The sequence below is a fragment of the Terrapene carolina genome, unplaced genomic scaffold, assembly GCF_002925995.2.
Source record: "Terrapene carolina triunguis isolate 2854851 unplaced genomic scaffold, T_m_triunguis-2.0 Scaffold121, whole genome shotgun sequence".
Classification (NCBI taxonomy): domain Eukaryota; kingdom Metazoa; phylum Chordata; order Testudines; family Emydidae; genus Terrapene; species Terrapene triunguis.
The window spans coordinates 1,417,438-1,423,437 of record NW_020664472.1 but is presented as its reverse complement, the minus strand read 5'-3'; the positions used below and the strand labels follow the sequence as shown (position 1 = coordinate 1,423,437).

The following is a 6,000-nucleotide window of genomic DNA, read 5'->3' as shown; positions in this document are numbered from 1 at the left end:
CCGAACAGCTGGACGTTGCCGCCCCTCTCCGGAGTGGCCGCCCCAAGCACCTGCTTGGCAAGCTGGTGCCTGGAGCCGGCCCTGCTCCTGACTCCCTGATTAGCCTGCCTGACCTGTCAATTCGGCTGACCTGGAGCACTGGCCTCTCCTCATTGTTCCTGGGGACTGTCGGTCTCAGGGTCCTGATTTTCCTTTGACCCTTCCCCTTTCTTTTTGGTACTGGGAGCTAGCCAACCAAAACACCCCCACTGAGTTTTAGTAAGGGTCAACAGTCCTTTACATACTGATTTACACTGGTATGAAATCTTAATCCAGCCCACAGGTTCTGCTTCATTGGTTTCATTTGCAATTCACTGTTTTACCAATTAAGGGCTGGCTGAAAGAGCATTGGAAGGTTAGCAAACAGAGGAGTGGGAGGGTAACTGGCAACTCAGATATCATATCATGTGGCTTTGGCAGTCTCACAGACTCTTTCCTGGAGTGAAATTAAACTTTTACTGCTACTCCAGTCCATCTTCAACTGCAGACATAGAAGCAACCCTTCTGACTCTCGCAACCCCCCTTTCACAGCAGCTATTACAGTTGTAGTGAGCGCACAAATCTGAATTTTGTGTTTAATATTTAAGAGTCGGGGTTGGAAGCTTCAAAGTGGAGTATTTCTTCTGGAGGTCACCATAGGGCAAAGCTAGGGTTACCATACGTCCGGATTTTCCCGGACATGTCCGGCTTTTTGGTCCTCAAATCCCCGTCCGGGGGGAATTGCCAAAAAGCCGAACATGTCTGGGAAAATATTAGTCCCCTGCTTACCTTAGAGCGGCTCCGGCAGGCTGCGAGCTGCAGGCGGATTCCCCTGTGGCAGCGGCTGCTGCTGCTCCCCCCAGACACCTCAGCTTTGTGTAGCTGAAGAGCCGAGCTGCCCAAGCGCTACTGGCTTCGCAGTTTGCCAGGCAGCCCCCAGACCTCCAGACCCTGAGCCCACGGCCGGGTGCTTCCCCAGAGCAGCCGTAGCCCAGGAGGGGACGCGCCCGGCCGGGGGCACAGGGTCTGGAGGTCTGGGGGCTGCCAGGCAAACCGTGAAGCCGGTAGCGCTCGGGCAGCTGTTTCGGGTGGCTGGGAGGGAGGAGGGGGAATGCGGGGCGCTCAGGGGAGGGGGCGGAGTTGGGGCGGGGAAGAGGCGGAGCTGGGGCGGGGCCGGGCAGGGAAGGGGCAGAGTTGGGTCGGGGAAGGGGCGGGGAAGGGGCGGGGCCAGGGCCTCGTGGAGTGTCCTCTTTTTTTAATTTTTAAATATGGTAACCCTAGGCAAAGCAGACTTTGCGGAATCAACAACAGGGTCCTGGGTTTATAGCTATATTACACTTAGCTTTTATGAAACAAATGCTTACATGGAAAAAAACTACAACAAACATGCCCATGAACACAGAGTCCTTTTACTTAACAATTTCTGTTCAGTGAACCTACAGTGCAGTGGCTCTCAAACTTTTTTACTAGTGACCCCTTTTACATAGCAAGTCTCTGAGTCCGACCCCCCTTATAAATTAAAAACATTTTTTATATATTTAACACCATTATAAATGCTGGAGGCAAAGCGGGGTTGGGGTGGAGGTTGACAGCTCGCGACTCCCCCATGTAATAACCTCGCGACCCCCTGAGGGGTCCCAACCCCCAGTTTGAGAACCCCTGCTACAGTGCATCTGCATCAAAGTGTAGCCATTGGACCATATTCTGGTTAGTGGCATAATCACACATATACAGTGCAAAAGGAGCCCACAAATCCATGCAAATGCAAGACAAAACTGTATGCTGATCACTTGCAGTTTAAGGGGTGTACATAAAAACACACAGTCTGTTTTGTGATTCTCAAGAGAAGAGTCTCTGAGGTCTTGGGAGATAGCAAATTATGGCCAGCGATTTATGTTCTGTAGTTCCAGTGCTGCTCCCACAAGTTTTCTACCAGGTGGCTGTGTACAGAATTTGGCCTACTAAGTGACTTCTTTCTAAGGAATTCCACACATGGTGGCCAAAGCCAGGCGGAATCACAAAGAGGAAAGGCCGTGGCAGGAAAGAAAAATGTGAATTTTTACTCAAATAAGTCTTCAGTAATCTCAACAAGAAACATGTTTTACTCTTGACTGGCAAGAAATTTGTTTAGATCCCATACAATATTAAAGACTACCATATTATAGGTAGGGCTGTCGATTAATCGCAGTTAACTCATGCAATTAACTAAAAAAAAGTAACTGCAATTAAAAAAATTAATCGCACTGTTAAACAATAGAATACCAACTGAAATATATTATATATTTTTGGATGTTTTTCTACATCGTCAAATATATTGATTTCTATTACAACACAGATTACAAAGTATACAGTACTTACTTTATAATATTATTTTTATTACAAATATTGTCACTGTAAAAATGATAAACAAAAAATTGTATTTTTCAATTCACCTCATACAAGTACTGTGGTACAATCTCTTTATCCTGAAAGTGTAACTTACAAATGTAGATTTTATTTTTTGTTACATAACTGCACTCAAAAACAAAACAATGTAAAACTTTAGCACCTACAAGTCCACTGAGTCCTACTTCTTATTTAGCCAATTGCTAAGACAAACAAGTTTGTTTACATTTACGGGAGATACTGCTGACTGCGTCTTATTTACAGTGTCACCTGAAAGTGAGAGCATGGCACTTTTGTAGCCGGCATTGCAAGGTATTTATGTGCCAGAATTGCTAAACATTCATATGCCCCTTCATGCTTCACCCATCATTCCAGAGGACATGCTTTCATACTCATGATTCTCGTTAAAAAATAATGTGTTACTTAAATTTGTGACTGAACTCCCTGGGGGAGAATTGTATGTCTCCTGCTCTGTTTTACCTGCATTCTGCCATATATTTCATGTTATAGCAGTCTCGGATGATGACCCAGCACATGTTCATTTTAAGAACACTTTCACTGCAGATTTGACAAAATGCAAAGAAGGTACCAATGTGAGATTCCTAAGGATAGATACAGCATTCAATCCACGGTTTAAGAATCTGAAGTGCCTTCCAAAATCTGAGAGGGATGAGGTGTGGAGCATGCTTTCAGATGTCTTAAAAGAGCAACTCTCAGATGCGGAAACTACAGAACCCGAACCACCAAAAAAGAATATCAATCTTCTGCTGATGGCATCTGACTCAGATGATGAAAATGAACATGCGTCGGTCCGCTCTGCTCTGCTTTGGATCATTATCGAGCAGAGCCGTCATCAGCATGGAATGGTGGTTGTCCCCTGGAATGGTGGTTGAAGCATAAAGGGACATATGAATCTTTAGCACATCTGGCATGTAAATATCTTACAATGACGGCTACAACAGTGCCATGAGAATGCCTGTTCTCACTTTCAGGTGACATTGTAAACAAGAAGTAGGCAGCATTATCTTCTGCAAATTGTAATCAAACTTGTTTGTCTCAGCGACTGGCTGAAGTAGGACTGAGTGGACTTGTAGGATCTAAAGTTTTACATTGTTTTATTTTTGAATGCAGTTATTTTTTGTACATAATTCTACATTTGTAAGTTTAACTTTCATTATAAAGAGATTGCACTACAGTACTTGTATTAGGTGAATTGAAATATACTATTTCTTTTGCTTTTTACAGTGCAAATATTTGTAATGAAAAAATAAATATAAAGTGAGCACTGTGAACAGTGTATTCTGTGTTGTAATTGAAATCAATTATATTTTAAAATGTAGAAAACATCCAAAAATATTTAAATAAACGGTATTGTATTATTGTTTAACAGTGCAATTAATTGCACGATTAATTGTGATTAATTTTTTTAATCGATTGACAGCCCTAATTATAAGACATATATATGCACATCCATATGCTGATACTACATGGACCCACAGAATACTCTAATATTAAAAAGGACATTAAGTCATACTCAGTAATATCATATTTGTTTTTGAATTTATGGCTTGTTGTTGCCTACAAAACTGAAAAAATATTAAAATTGCATGGCAGTAACTAAAGTGTTGCATTTTAGTGACTAAATGTAATTACCTGCATAAAAAAACAACATAATGTGAATATCAATAATTAAATGCAACATGTTTTCATTCTGAATACTCTCTTAGTATATAAACCTACTATATAATCTCTCCCGTTGAAAGTGATACATATTGTGAATAATAAGGTCTGCATGCAAACAAAAAAGTTACCTGATCCATTTATGCCACAAAGGTCTCAGACAGTAAACATGTTTTATTAATTAACATCCTGTAGTGCAGAGAAGGGTACATTTCCTATTTGCTCACTTAAAATCTGATCAACTTCCTATTAAAGTTAGTGGGACTTTTACCACTGAATTCAATGGAAGCAGAATCGAGTCTTTTGGACTTGAGCCCACTGAAATCAGAGTCTTTCCATTGGTTTCAATGGGCTTTGATTCAGGACTTTAGGGCAGAGCACTGAGCAGCTCATACAAGGTGCTAATCCTCAACTCCTATTGAAAATGGTTTGGAAGGCTTCAACACCACACAGTATTGGGCCCTTCATTTCTTGAAGTTCTCCAAGAGCAACCCGAAACACAGCATTTTTCTTTCACCTCTAATCAGCAGCTGGTGAAAGAAAACAAACTGATTTTACAGCAACACGATAAGCAGCCTCTCTTTCTTCTCCCTCCGCAAAGGAAGCTTCATTTAGAGATATTTTAGTAGCGCAAGATGGAAAAACATAAAACACAAAGGAAACGTACATAAACTCACTAGCGCTATGAAATGAGTCCTATTCAATAGTCACATCTAGGCTAGGATATCCCTGCTAGTACAGAATTTCAAAAAACTACATTAGGGCAATCTAATTAACATGTAAATGGGACAGGAGTTGTTACTAAATAGCTCTTTATCTGTTAAATATGTAAATATTAGTTAATAGCTATGATGCCAATAGACGGCATTCAGGAATACAGGTTTTGTAGACCAAACTAAAAAAGCACTTATTGCACACTACAAATGGCTTCATCTGTACAGCTCTTTACTTCAGTGGGCACTGGCCTTTTCCATCTTTTGCTTATGTAAGAAGAGTCTGAATGAGCTTTGCCCTGACATCTAGTGGTGAGCTGTGGAAAAAGTCTTCAGAAGCTGATCTCGTTTGCATGGACACACTCACCTTGCCTAGGTGCTCAGCATGATGGGATTGCTTGCCCAAATGATCACTTGGGGTTGGGGTTGGATCCCCAGTCTCTTTGTTATTGGGATAGGCATAATAAAGGATTGTTATCCTTGTTGTGTTAACCGAGGGCAGCAGAACTGTACCTGGCATACCCCTATGGAGGGACTCACCCTCAACTGAACGGCACTCACTAGGCAGGGGTCATGGGTTCCAAAGACCAATGAGTTGAGAGGGGGTGGGGACAGGTACTTGTACCTGGTGGTGTGGGCCCTGTTTAAGGGCCCTAGGCACCATTTGACCATTCCTCTCTCCATGATATAATAAAAGAGCTAATTCAGATTCAATTGAGAGTTTTGTTACATACTGCAGAGCTGAAATCACTGAAGAGATTGCCCAGTGTGCACCAGCAGTGAGGCTCCTGCACTAACAGCTTAAATCACGGAGAGCTGTGTTAAGTGGGGGGACCCTGAAGACATCTTGATGAGTGGCCAGCTAGGCAGCTGGTAGAGAGGCGTGGCAAGTGGCCAGCAGAGTGGCTGGTGGAGAGGGCCAGAGCAGAGCCCCACAGAGGCACGACACGTTGGGGTGACAAGCGAGTGCCCGAGCAGTAGAGCATGTAAGGTGGGAGGTGAACTCTGCGGATGAACCTCTGAACTCTGGGGCTGCACCAGCCAAGGACAGCAACTGTGGGGTACAGAGAATGGATGGGCACATTAAAGGGACTTTTGGGTTGCTGGACTTAAGAACCTGAGGGGAAAAGGACATTGACCAACTTATTTGGGGGGGAAGGGGGTCTTTTGCTCATGGTTTGTGTTTATGAATCCTAGTTGCAGT

The 6,000-nt window shown here is 43.1% G+C and overlaps 1 protein-coding gene across 20 annotated transcripts in view; it reads right to left on the bottom strand.

The window, feature by feature from the left end:
* LOC112126064 (neurexin-1) overlaps window positions 1-6,000 on the bottom strand; it is a 1,188,344-nt gene that overhangs the window by 788,604 nt on the left and 393,740 nt on the right. The window lies entirely within an intron of this gene.